Source organism: Euphorbia lathyris, chromosome 1, assembly GCF_963576675.1.
Source record: "Euphorbia lathyris chromosome 1, ddEupLath1.1, whole genome shotgun sequence".
In the NCBI taxonomy this organism is placed as follows: Eukaryota; Viridiplantae; Streptophyta; class Magnoliopsida; order Malpighiales; family Euphorbiaceae; genus Euphorbia; species Euphorbia lathyris.
In genome coordinates this window covers 110,161,925-110,176,366 of record NC_088910.1, presented here as the reverse complement: position 1 = coordinate 110,176,366, position 14,442 = coordinate 110,161,925, and positions in this window count along the sequence as shown.

Genomic DNA, 14,442 nt, shown 5'->3' with positions numbered 1-14,442 from the left:
AAGGCTACTATCAAGAGGCTGGAGAATGATGTAGCTGTTGCTAATGCCAATGCAGCTGCTGCTATTGCCCTTAATAAAAGTAAGGATGACGAGATCCACGAGCTGAAAGAGAAGATGGCAAAAGATGCTGAGGACCATAAGGCTGCCTTGGTAAATACAGAGCTTATGGCGGGTAGTCGAGTGCATTATTATAGTGAGCGGATTATGGCTTATGTCAGACTCGCCTACCCAGAGATTGACTTTGTGGATCCGGAGTACGTGGTCCCCAAGGTTGAAGACGCCATCAGATATGACAAAGTGCCAAATCCCCGTGACTTCATCCGTGACCAAGTCCGGAAAGAGCTGAAAGGATCAGATGAAGAAAGCAAGCCAGTTGTCAACCTTGATGCGGATGACCTTAGTGAGGCATCCAAAGAGGCAGATGACAAGGCGAATATAGCGGAGATCGATGGCGCGGATCCTCAGGCGGGTAATGTTGATAAGGAAAATGAGGTTCCTTCGAAGGACATGTCTCTTGAGAAGGAACCCAAAGAAGATAATGTTGTAAACGTTTAACTTTATTGTAACTAAGTACAATTTTTGTTGAAACCTTTTGGTCCTTAATTTTACTTCTACGCTTTATATCTTTTAGCAAGTAAATTTCTTGTATTTAGGACTTATTTTGCTAGTTCAAGGTAGGTGGCCAGCCATACCTCAAAATGTGAGCCTTTTTGAAGGCTTTGAAGCTTTTTATTCCTTTTGAGGAAGTTAAGCTGCTTTAGGCGATCGATTGTTTCCTATCTTTAAGGTGAATCGATCCGCCACCAGGTCTTGACACTCTTCTTTGGGAAGAATGTTTGAGGATGTAAAGATGTGAAATTTTTAATCCCTCTCCGACTGCGGTTAATCATTTCCTATCTTTGAGGTAGATTGATCCTCCATCCGAGTTTGTTGCTCTCCTATCTTTGAGGAGAAGGTAGATATGCTATGACAGCGTTGCTCTACCATAGGAATGCTTTTCTTGCCTCCCCATTTTTGAATCTAGAATATTTATATTTCTGCAAAAAGATACTTAAGAAGGAAATCGCAAATGAAAATTTCTCTTTATTGAATGGCGATTCGCCTTATTACAGCAAATTGGTCTCATGTGTGAGCCTCATTAAAACCTTTAATAAGAAAAACCTCGTGGGATAAAACCTTACTAAAGGAAAAAGAGTACTCAAGACCTGAATTACATTTTACTCTCTAATGAAATACTTGCGGAGGTTCTGAATATTCCACGTCTGTGGCAGTGTGTTCCCCTCCATGTCTTGAATCTTGAAGGTGGCGGGTCCAATCTTAGTGACTATCTTGTATGGTCCCGTCCAGGTGATTCCCAACTTTCCTTTGCCCTCAGTGGATTGAATTTTGTCCGCCTTTCGGAGCACTAGGTCTCCAAGATTCATATCTACGAGCCTGGCGTGTCTGTCATGGTAGGCTGCAAACCTCTGTTTGTAGGCGGCAATTCGTGCATACGCTTTTTCCCTTTTTGCCTCCAGTTGATCGAGACTTTCCCTCAATCTTTCATCGTTCTTATCCTCGCAATAGAATAGAACTCTATCGCTAGGGACCTGAATCTCTATGGGAATCACAGCTTCTACACCATAGGAGAGGGCGAACGGTGATTCACCTGTTGCTGTCCGAGGAGTGGTTCTGTATGCCCATGGGACATTCATGAGCTGATCCACCCACTTTTTGTTATGCTCCCCCAATCTCTTTTTTATGCCTTTGACGATTGTTTGATTTGTAACTTCAGTCATTCCATTGGATTGAGGGTAGTACACTGAGGCGAACCTGTTCTGGATGCCTTGACTTTCACAAAATGATCTGAACTCCCCACAATTGAACTGCGCCCCATTGTCAGTGATAATTGTGTGGGGGACTCCGAATCTTCCGACGATATTATCTCTTACAAACTTGACCATTCGCTCTGCACTTATGGTGGAGACTGCTTCGGCTTCTACCCACTTCGTAAAGTGATCAACAGCTACTACCACATATTTCCTTTGTCTCTTGGTAGGAGGAAAAGGACCAACAATGTCGATACCCCAAATGGCGAAAGGTCGTCCCTCGATGATGGGATTTTGTAGGTGCTTAGCCGTGTGAGATTCATTCGCATGAGCTTGGCAATTATGACAAGACTCTACCAACTTCTGAGCATCAAGCTCCACTGTAGGCCAATAAAATCCAGACAACCTGGACTTTTTCAGAATGGAGGCGGATGCTTCATGGTCTCCGCAAGCACCTTCATGTAACTCTTTGAGGATCTCCTGTCCCTCTTCTTTCATAACACACTTCAACCAGGGTTGTCTAAAAGATTTTCTGTACAGGTGATCATTTATTATTGAGAAGTATGTTGCTTTTCTTACCGTCCGCCTGGCTTCTTCTTTGTCTTGAGGCAAAGTTCCGTCTGCGAGATACTTCTGGATCGGCGATCTCCAATCTCCCACGGCGGATGTAAGAAGAGCTATGACTTCTGGGGTGAATGCCGGTCTAGTTTTCACCTCGAATGGGCATTGTAGGTCCGCCCACTGATCCTTGCTAGAAGCCAGTTTAGCTAGGTGGTCCGCTTCTGTGTTTGATCCTCGAAGCACATGGACTAACTCCCATTTGGTTTCTTTGATTTCCAGGTGGTTTAATAGTTTTTTCGCCTCCTCTACATATTTGACCAGAGTTTCATCTTTCACATCAAAGTTTTTGATTACCTGGTTGACCATCAGGTTGGAGTCGCTATAGATCACAACCCGCTCCGGTGTAATCTCCTTCAACAGGCGCAGCCCCAATATCAAGGCCTCATATTCTGCAGCATTATTTGTCGCAGGAAACTCTAGCTTCGCAGCATAATGTAATTTGATGTAATGAGGTCCCTTGATCACTATGCCTATTCCTGCGCCTTCTGCTGAAGAAGCGCCATCAGTGTACATTGATAGGGGCATTTTGTCCCTATCTTTTAGCGTGATTTACGGTTTAATTTCGAGCTTAATAGATAAGTTTAATTACAAAAATAGTATGTTTTCAAATAAATTACGAAATAAAAATCAATTTTACATTTTTAGTTGATTTCTCTAGTTTTTTATTAATTTCAGAAAACTAAACATCAAGCTAACTCGGTTCTCGAAGATCGTATTTTTTAGGTACAAAGAAGAAATCAATCAAGCACTAATTCATAGTTACGCGGGGCATAAAACAAGGCACGCAGGGCGTAGAACAATGCCCCTCAACACACGGCAGTCAACTGAGCATTCCCACATGGTCAGCACCTTCTACACGGGGCGTAAATCATACTACGCGGAGCGTCTCCTGTGTGAATTGAAGACAAAAGTTCCAGGAACTCACTTACGCGGGGTGTAACCCAGACCACACGGAGTGTACAAGGCATATTTTGATCAAATAAGTTCCAGGAGCTCAACTACGCGGAGCGTATCCCAGTTTACACGGGGCGTGGTTGAGTCAACAATTCTAAATCTAGTCCATGCGGAAGAAATTATCAACGGGATGGGTTGATTTTGCAGATACGCGGAGCATACCACCTTCTTCGCGGGGCGTACCTTGTGAAACCTGCAAAAATAGTGTGAATTCTTGTTTGTAACTTGTGTAATTATGATTCTACCCCCGAGCTTGATGTGTATAAATAAGAGTGATTAGCACTCATTTCCTCATTCAGATTTTATATAGCTAAACTCTACCACTTTGAGAGCTTGTTCACTTATTCCGTCACTCCGTCGAAGTTTCGTTCCACCCTCCTCCACCAAGCTCGAGAAGTTCCACCTCCAAGACCTAAGAGGCGGCCTTGAGTCCGGTTAGCTAGTTCCAAGGGCCGATTCTTCCCTTTTACTTGCTAATTAGCTTGCACTCTTCCTATGTACTAGGCTTGGTTGTATTCATATTTTTCCATTCCACATTTATAATATATGATTTGCAATTCCCGTTTCTCTATACGTGTTGATATTTGCTACTTGTTTTGATATTTGTAATTGATTATTGTGTAGGGGGAGTTCGATACCCGGCGCCCTTTGTACGGGTCATCTTTAGGGAACCATATAGGCGCTGCCCTACCGGGAGTAACATTCTGGAAACCGTAGGAATTGATAAGCCACGGAACTTATGGGCCCTAGTTTCTGATCCCCCGCATTAGAGACGCCTTGACTAGGAACCACGTCATATAAGTACTTCACGGGGTCGACCGAACTACACGTAGTCGTCTTTGCAAGAGTAAACCACCAATCGTATATGTTCGGAATCTTTGCTTATCGTATTTATATCTTATCATAACCTGTAGAGTTTTGGTTATATAAGTTTGTCTCACCATAGTTTAGGAGTAGTTTGTAGTTGTCACCCAAACCAACCTAAAGTATTCACCGCCTAGATAACGAATAGAACCGAGTAGTTTAATACTTGTAGATATAAATCCCGTGGATTTGATACCCGGTCTTAACCGGTGATAACATCGTGATATTATCCCAAGGATCAAAAGGGATATTCGCCCAAAGAACGCCACGTGTTGGCAGCCTGGTACGGGAGTTCCGCGGCGTATCAAAGTAAAGAGATCCGACGGGCGGATAACCTAGGACTCGCCAAAGGAAACCCATTAGTGAACCTGTGAGGCGGATCTCCCTCAGCTCTCAATCCGCCATAAGAACGGCTGAGCCGACCTTGCAATAAAGATCATTAATGAGCTATCAATTAGCTAACTGCCAACTTAAGGGTAACTAGTAACCGCCATTAATGGGGCATTGATGGAGACTTTCTAGTTACTGAGAGTTACAACTTCACAACTATATATAGCCTATGTCTCAGGCTATCAAGGTACACGCATTCATCTTTACCCTTTGTCAATTCAGTTTGCACTCTTGTTCATCCTTACTGACTTTGGCATCGGAGCTTCCCCCCGTCGAACCCAACGACGCCCCCACAGGGACGGAAGCTGATCAGAATTTCTCCTCAAGTCATCAATTGGTGCGGTGAACGTGGACCCTTAGCCAAATAAAGGGTTTTTCGTTCACTTTAAAAGAATATGGCAACTGGAGAACCGAACCCCACATCGGGGGAAGAAACACCATTAGTAACACCATCGAGCCAACCTGTAACTAGTACTGGGCGCGCTAATTCAAATGCTCCCACAACACAACCTGAAAGTAGTATGCCCCCGGACGCTTTCATCAACATGTGTGCAGAAGCAAGAGGAGAGAAGTTTGGCTCTGAGACAGGTAATCGCCTACGGTCATTCATGACCAATCCCCCGTTTTGGAGCATGGCGCCCACATCTACGATATCTTCTTAGCCCCAGATGACGCTAGGACCAAATGCCCTTAATTCTTCATTTCTCCAAGCTCACAATACAGAATCCTTGGTAACTTCCACGGCGGCGTTCGGTGAACGACCGATCAATCGGGAATTATTCCCTGCTGGCGCAGGAGGAAGTCAAAGGAACGATCAAACTCTTCCTGACGGATCTGCAAGCCATGGGATAAATTTAGGCGGATCAGATATCCCAAGGCGACCACGGTCGAATCTCTCCTTGGGTGGATCGGAAGGGTGAAAACACAAAAAGCGTAAAAAAGAGAAAAGTAGGCAGTCCGAATCGCCTTCGCCCCGAAGACCAAAATCCTCCAGCAAAGGCAGATCACCCCCATCTACTGGACGTAGACAAAGCAAAAGGCCAGTAGAGACACCACGTTCAAATGGGCCACCACCACCACCACACTAAGGGAATGAGGGGCACATTCCTTCTGGAGGCTCTGGAGGGGGTAGCGGTCAAGCTCCCCCGAGAGGACAAGGTGGAGGAGGTGGAGGTGGAGGAGGAGGTGGACGTGGAAACGGAGGCGGACGTAGAAGCGGAGGTGGACGATCACCCTCGGATCCGTCTTCGGGATCCAGCTCTTCATCTTCTCCAAGCAGATCTCCACGGAGGGGCCGCCGAAGGGCGGGTCTGGAGAATTTTGACAACAGAGTTCGAGCTGCGGTGCTCCGCATGAATGAGGAGAATGCCAGGCATAACCCATTCGCCAATAGAGATTCGCCCTTCACGGCTTGGATCGAGGCAGAGGAAACGGATAGGCATTTTAAAATACCTAATCTCCCAATATACACGGGTGCTGACAACCCAGTGGCCCACGCCAGAAAATACCGAATACTGCTTCGCCTCAACCGTACAACTGAACCAGTGCTATGCAAAATGTTTATCACCACGTTAGGAGGTCCCGCTTATGACTGGTTCCAATCTCTACCTCTTGGCTCGATAAACAGTTGGGATCAACTAAGCAGGGAATTTTGTGCTAAATTCGCCGGCTGTATCCCTCTAGTGGTCAAGTCACGGAAGCTTTTTGAATTAAAACAGAAGGCTAACGAATCTCTTCGAGAGTACGTAAATACTTTTAACAAATTGTGTATACAAATTGTTGATGTCGATATCTCCATGGCGGTGGAATCTCTGGTAAAGAACACAACCTGTAAGATTTTACAGGAGGACCTAATTAGAAAGAAGCCCAGCAGCATGGCAGAATTGATGGAGCGCTACAAGGACTTCATGGAGGTGGATGACATTCTCCGCGAATCACTATCTTCACCTAGAAAGGACAAAGGCGAATCTCGCCACTGAGATAGAGAAAAGGACAAGCACCAAGACTCCTCTTCTAGAGGCCGACGAAGGGGTTCAAAGAACAAATCAACGTTTGTCACGTCCTTCACGCCTCTCAATGCCTCTAAGAGTGAAGTGCTCATATGGATAGAGAACAGCCAGCACAAACGGAGCATTTCATACCCCGAACCAAAAGGGGGGGGAGTACACCAACACTGGTAAAAATCCTAAAAATTATTGTAAATATCACAGGAAAAATGGTCATGACACAGATGCATGCTGGGAGTTAGCCCGAGAAATAGAGCGTCTCATTGAGAGAGGCAAATTGGATCGGTTCATCCAAAATGATGGCAAGAAGGGAGATGGTGATAGATCCAGAGATGACCCGAAGAAGAAAGGAAAAGGGACCATCAATGTCATAGCAGGCGGACCTGGGTACCAACCAGTACTGAAAAAGGCAAAGACCACCGCTCTTGACAGGGCATCACTGAATCGTCCCTTTGCAGATGTAGGTCCAGAGATCTCTCCTCATGCAGATGCCTTGGTCATTACTATGATAGTGGAAGGCTGGGAGATGAAAAGAGTGATGATAGATACTGGGAGTTCGTGCAATGTCATCACAAGAGGAGCATTCGCCAAGTTAATGGTAGACCCGATCCAGGTGGAAACCACCATAGTAGACATCCTGGGAGTGACAGGACACACCATTCGCACGAAGGGCCAAGTAACGTTAGATTGTGAGCTAGCAGATGACGAACAAGTCTGGAAAGGCGATCAAGAATTCTCTATCCTGGATGGTCAGTTAGCCTATAATATGATACTTGGGCGACCTTTTATCTCGGAAGCGGCGGCCCTTATCTCCATTCGCCACTTAAGTCTTTACATCCCCACGGCCAAGGGAGGTGTAATGATCAGAGGGAGTCAAAAAGTAGCTCAGGAAACATATTCTGCCTCATTAATGATTCGCCCCCAGTCAAAGGAAGAAGACGAAGAAGAACTCGTCACAATGGCCTTGGGCGAAACAGAAATGTACCTCATGGCAGATGAAAAGCAGGTACGAATGGCTAAAGGGCTCAAGGGAGAAATTAAAGAAGCAATCACCAAGGTTCTCCATGAAGCAGAAGACGTCTTTGCTTGGAAGGATGAGATCCTCCCCAGGATTAGTCCAGATGTGATCACTCACAAACTCAACATCGACAAAGATGCAGTCCTGGTTGCCCAAAAGCAGAGAAACCATGGCCGAGAAAGGCAGAAGGTGATAGAAGAAGAAATCACCAAGCTCCAGCGGGCGGACGCCATTGAAGAGGTACTTTATACACAATGGCTGGCGAATGTCGTTCTAGTGAAGAAAGCAGGCGGATCCTACCGCATGTGTATTGACTTTACAGATCTCAATAAAGCTTGTCCAAAAGACAACTACCCCTTGCCGTGTATCGATATCCTCCTAGATGGAACCGCGGGACACGCTATGTACTCCTTCACTGACGTGAAGTCCAGCTATCACCAAATCCTGATGGAGCCCTCCGATAGAATCAAAACCTCGTTCGTGACTCATCAAGCCACTTATTGCTTCAAAGTCATGCCCTTCGGACTTAAGAACGCAGGTGCAACCTATCAACGGATGATGAACAAGATATTCGCGGAAAGCAAAGGTGATAACTACTCCGTCTATGTAGATGACATGATCATCAAGAGTACCACTGTGGAAAAGCATGCAGATGATGTAAGGGAGGTACTGGGCGTACTCCGGCGTCATAATATGAAACTGAACCCAGAAAAATGTACCTTTGGTGCAACGTATGGAAAGTTCTTGGGATTCATGATTAGCCAGAAAGGAGTGAGCCCAAATCCTGACAAGGTTAAAGCCGTTCTAGAGATGCAAGCGCCATGGAATATCAGGGAAGTACAACGCCTTAACGGGCGGATCGTAGCCTTGGGCAGGTTTATCTCTTGTTCAGCCCGCAGATGCCAACCCTTTTATGAGGTCATCAAGAAGCAAAAGGCGTTCGAGTGGAATGAGGATTGTGAGAAAGCCTTCGAAGGAATCAAACGGTTTCTCACAGAACCGCCCTTAATGAGTCGGCCCTTAAAAGGTGAGGATCTTTATATGTATGTCTCGGTTACAGATAAAGTTGTTTGCACGGTCATGATAAGAGAAGAGGACGGCCAATAGTATCCAATTTATTACGTGAGCAAGGTATTAAAGGATGCTGAAACCAGATACTCCAAGCTTGATAAAATGGCGTTGGCTGTTGTCACCATGGCAATCCGCCTTAGGCCATACTTTCAGGCTCATACTATCATAGTTCGAACAAACATACCCATGAGGAAGGTATTGCAAAAGCCGGACACTTCAGGCAGATTGATGGAATGGGCAATCCGCCTTGGAGAGTTTGATGTATGATACGAGAGCAGATCAGCCTTGAAGAGTCAAGTCTTGGCAGACTTTGTGAATGAATTCACAGAAGAAGGGATGAATCTCCCAAGATCTCAGGTCGAGGAATGGACGATGTACACAGACGGGGCTTCCTCAGCAGAAGGAACAGGTATATGCATCGTAATCACAGGCCCCCAATATATAAAGCTAAGGTACGCAGCAAAATTGGATTTCATGGCAACCAACAATGCAGCGGAGTACGAGGCATTAATATTGGGACTGCGCCTGCTGAAGGAAATCACTCCCGAGCGGATCGTGATCTATAGCGACTCCAAGTTGATGGTCAACCAGGTGATCAAAAACTACGAGGTAAAAGATGAGGTTTTAGCCAAATACGTTCCCGAGGTTAAAAAATTGCTGGATCACATTGAAGCTAAAGAAACTAAGTGGGAGTTGATCCATGTACCACGCGGTTCAAATACCGAAGCAGATCATCTAGCTAAAATGGCTTCCAGCAAGGAGAACTGGGTGGATCCGCAATGTCCATTCGAAATTAAAGCAGCTCCGGCCTTCGCCTCAGAAGAAGTATCTCTACTTACGACAGTAGAGGGGGATTGGAGGTCTGCCATCCGCCAGTATCTGTTAGATGGAGCACTGCCTACGGACAAGGAGGAAGCTCGGTGGATAGTCAGGAAGGCGGCTTATTTCTCTATAATAAATTATTGCCTTTACAGAAAATCTTTTAGCCATCCTTGGTTAAAATGCATTTTGCCAGAAGAAGGACAGCAGGTCCTCAAGGAGTTACATGAAGGAGCATGTGGAGCCCATGAGGCATCCGCCTCCATCCTAAAAAAGTCTAGGCTAGCAGGATTTTATTGGCCCACTGCAGAACTTGATGCACAGAAACTGGTGGAATCTTGTCATAGATGTCAGATTCATGCAAATGAATCTCATACTGCAAAGCATCTCCAAAAGCCCATCCTGGAAGGTCGACCCTTTGCCCTCTGGGGAATTGACATCGTTGGACCATTTCCTCCTACTCGTAGACAAAGAAGGTATGTGGTAGCAGCCGTAGATCACTTCACCAAGTGGGTGGAAGATGAAGCTGTCTCCTCCATCACAGCTGAAAGAATGGTAGAATTTGTCAAAGATAATATCGTGGGAAGATATGGCATCCCACACACGATCATCACGGATAATGGAACGCAATTCAACTGTGGTGAGTTCAAAGCTTTCTGTGAAAAATTGGGCATTTTAAACAGATTCGCCTCAGTGTATTACCCACAATCCAATGGTATGACTGAAGTCACGAATCGGACAATCGTAAAAGGAATAAAGAAAAGACTGGGAGAGCATGATAAGAAATGGGCGGATCAGTTAACAAGCGTCTTATGGGCGTATCGTACTACTCCTCGCACGGCCACAGGTGAAACCCCATTCGCCCTTTCTCATGGTGTGGAAGCAGTAATCCCAGTCGAGATATTGGTTCCAAGTGACAGAGTTGCATTCTATTGCGAGGAGGACAATGGTCAGAGATTAAGAGAAAGCCTTGATCAAGTGGAGGACAAGAGGGATAAGGCATATGTGCGTATGGCGGCTTATAAGCAGCGGATCGCAGCTTATCATGACAAAAACGCCAAACTTGTAGAATTGAATGTGGGAGATCTTGTGCTCCGCAAGGCCGACAAAATCCAATCAAAAGAAGGGAAGGGCAAGCTAGGGCTCACCTGGACTGGTCCATACCGTATAGTGGACAAGATTGGGTTCGCCACATTTAAAATCCAGGACATGGACGGAAATACACTTCCACGCACTTGGAATCTCCAAAATCTCCGCAAGTACTTCGCCAGAAAATAGAATGTGAACAAGGTCTTGAGTACTCTTTTTCCTTTAATAAGGTTTTTTCCCATGTGGTTTTTCTTGTTAAAGGTTTTAACGAGGCTCACATATAAGACCCTCTGGCTGTAATAAAGCATATTGTCTATCCAATAAAAAGCAATTGTTCTATTGTCCGTCTCTTTTTAAGTATTTTTTGCAGCAATATAAATATTCCAGTCTCAAAAAGAGGGGGGGCATCCAACGCTCTCCACATTAAAAAGTACTGCTATCTCATAGCTACTTTTTCTCCTCAAAGATAGGAGAACATTCTCATGGGTGGATCCATCTGTGGATGATCCCCATTCGAGATAGAGTTAAAACGTTCCTTGGACGCAAGGTCTTTACACTCTCTTACTCCCTTCCCAAAGAAGGGTTCACAAGACCTATAGGCGGATCACTTCACCTCAAAGATAGGTAGCAAGTGGATCCCTAAAGGCAGCTTTACTTCCTCTAAAGGAATAAAACAGCTTCAAACCTTCACAAAGGTTCACACAATGGAGTATGGCTGGCCACCTACTCCAGAATAAATCCAAAAATCCTATATATATCTTTACTTGCGCAAATGTAAAGGTAACATAAATAGCAAACACAAGGATTAAACATTGTACTTCAAGTTTTACAAACAAAAAATAAAACATCAAGTAACAACAGGAGCATTCTCCTTGACATTCTTCTCGCCAAAAGCAGCTGCTTGAGAAGCTTCCTTCTCGACAGCCCCGGATACATCCACCAAGGTGACCTCCTTTTCCACGGAAGGTGTTCCCCCAGGAAGAGGGGTGCCATCGGTTATCGGCTCCTCACCAGACTTTGGAGGCACTTCCTCGAGGTCCACTAGCTTGACGTTGGTGGTGGCAGGTTTGCTCTCTTCAACGGGTCCCTTCATCCATTTCCGAACATAGTCACGGAGGTAGTCCTTGATGTCCGAAATTTTGTTAAATTTAAGAACATCTTCTGGGTCTGGAACGGCGAACTGCGGATCTGTGAAATCGATCTCAAGATGCGCCAGTGAGACATACGCCATGATCAGTTCGCCGTAAAAGAAAGCTTGCTCACCAGCCATGTACTCAGCTTCTCCTACAGCATTCTCATACTCCTTGGAATCTGCCTCAATCTTCTCCTTTAGCCTCTTTATCTCGGCGTCCTTAAGGGCCATGGCAGACGTGGCGGATGCGATATTCGCCCTGGCATCAGCTATTTCTTTCTCCAACCTTTCTATGGTAGCCTTATCCACCACGCCTTGAAGGAGCTCAGCTTCCATAGCACGTATGCGAGTATACATCTGTCAAAGACAAACAGTTTTGTCAAAATGAAGGAACAAAGGAACAAAGATATAACTTTTTCTAAAAACCGGGAGAGTCATTCCAGTAAAGGGATCTACCGTAAGAAGCTCCGTCTTTCCCCTTTGAGCATGGATTGATCCTGGAATCTGGTTCTGATTCCTCTGTACTTCGCCCAGCTGACCTAGAGCCTCATCTAGGTCATTAATAACAGATTCATTCTCCAAAGATCCCTGGACACCATACTTGGCGGACCAGTATCCGCCTGGGTCAGGCTTCGCTATCTGCACGAAAATGTAAGAATCAAACCTTGGATTCCAAACATAGCTAACAGATAAGAGATAATGACAACCTACTTGTCCCATCTCCACCGCGGGCATGGAGGATCTCATGGCATCCGCCATAATCTTCGGACCACCCAAAGCTGTTGTTTTCCTCCTTTTTAGAGGCGGATCGACCGCTGTATCCGCCGGACGTTTCCCAGTATCCGTTTGGGGATTCGCCATTTGAGCTTTCTTACGAGCCTCGTCCTCCATCAGCTTCCTACGCTTCTCTACAAGAGCATGATTGGCCTTAGATAAACCCCTGCCAAGGACAACAACAGAGTAATCAAGGTTCAAAAAGAAGACGAAGTTACCTTGGTCAAATTGTGTAATCTTCGAGTAAATGAACTTGTCCCCATCCTTGCGAATCAGGGGAATATCGCTCATCATGAAATCTAGGGCATCAGCATATGTCCAGGCATCCGCCTTGACACTTTTCATGAGCTCCGCTACCACCTCATCACTATTCATCAGAATACGCATATCTCCCGCCATATGTAAAGGTTTGGGATTCCAATATGATGGGAAGCCTAGAGATTCGCCCTCATTTATCTTCACATAAAAGAATTTTTCGTCCCAACAATGGACGTTGGACATTTTGCCACTAAACGGCGAATACGCTCCAAATTTTGCAAAAGTGAGAAAAGACTCCGACTTTCGCTTTGACGGTTTATGAAAGGCTCTGAAGATACGGGGAGTGTACACTACTCCCAAGTTCGAGGCAAGATAGCAATCTAAAACTATGTATCACCAGCCATTAGGATGTAATTGGCTAACCGTAATGTCAAAATAAGCAAAGATGTCCGCCATCATCTTGGGAAGAGGCAGTCGAAATCCTCTTTCTACGTGACTAAAGTACACTGTCAAGAATCCGCTTGGCGGACAGGCGGGTCGTTGTTGAGTCTCCGCCAATTGGGTCTCATAGTTATTTATCCATGGGAATCTACTCACTAGATCCGCCAGATCCGCGGCACTCATACGAGACGAAGTGGACTCCGCTCAAGGTTTCTTTTTCCTAGGTAGGGTAGAAGAAGAGGCCATCCTCCTGGAAAAATGCCTGAGATCTATGGCCAGAGCGGTTCCGGTGATTGGGGTTGAGAGGTTTTGGTTACTACTACCTAAACGAGTTCGATCGTGATTACACGCCGAGTCGAGCAACTCAGCTAAATCGGAGTTAACCGTACCTTTGGAGGAGTTAGAATTTTCCGACGAAGAAGAGGTCCAGCTAAATACCACATCGGAAGGAGAGGACAAATTGAAAAATTCAGAGGTGGACCCAGAGGATGAAGAAGAACTTCTAAACATTCAAAGCACAATATATAGAACGGAAAGATGAACTTACATGAAGATTAGAAGATTAAAAGATTCTGGAAAAACTCCGAAGAAGCTCTGCACAGAAGTCGCAAAAGAAAATGGAGACGAAGAACGAATGGGGGAGAAAGAGAAAAGGGAAAGAGAAGAAGGCATTTTCTCTCTCCTTGGGTGATGCGTTTGCCACACGTGTCACTCCATGATTGGCATCGAACAGAGTGCTCATTAATGCAGGTAATCATGACGGCGCGCAAAGAATCTCAAAAGCCCTAAAGGACTTTAAAGGAACTTTGGGGGGGCTTCTGATAACATCGTGATATTATCCCAAGGATCAAAAGGGATATTTGCCCAAAGAATGCCACGTGTTGGCAGCCTGGTATGGGAGTTCCACGGCGTATCGAAGTAAAGAGATCCGACGGGCGGATAACCTAGGACTCGCCAAAGGAAACCCATTAGTGAACCTGTGAGGCGGATCTCCCTCAGCTCTCAGTCCGCCATAAGAACGGCTGAGCTGACCTTGCAATAAAGATCATTAATGAGCTATCAATTAGCTAACTGCCAACTTAAGGGTAACTAGTAACCGCCATTAATGGGGCATTGATGGAGACTTTCTAGTTACTGAGAGTTACAACTTCACAACTATATATAGCCTATGTCTCAGGCTATCAAGGTACACGCATT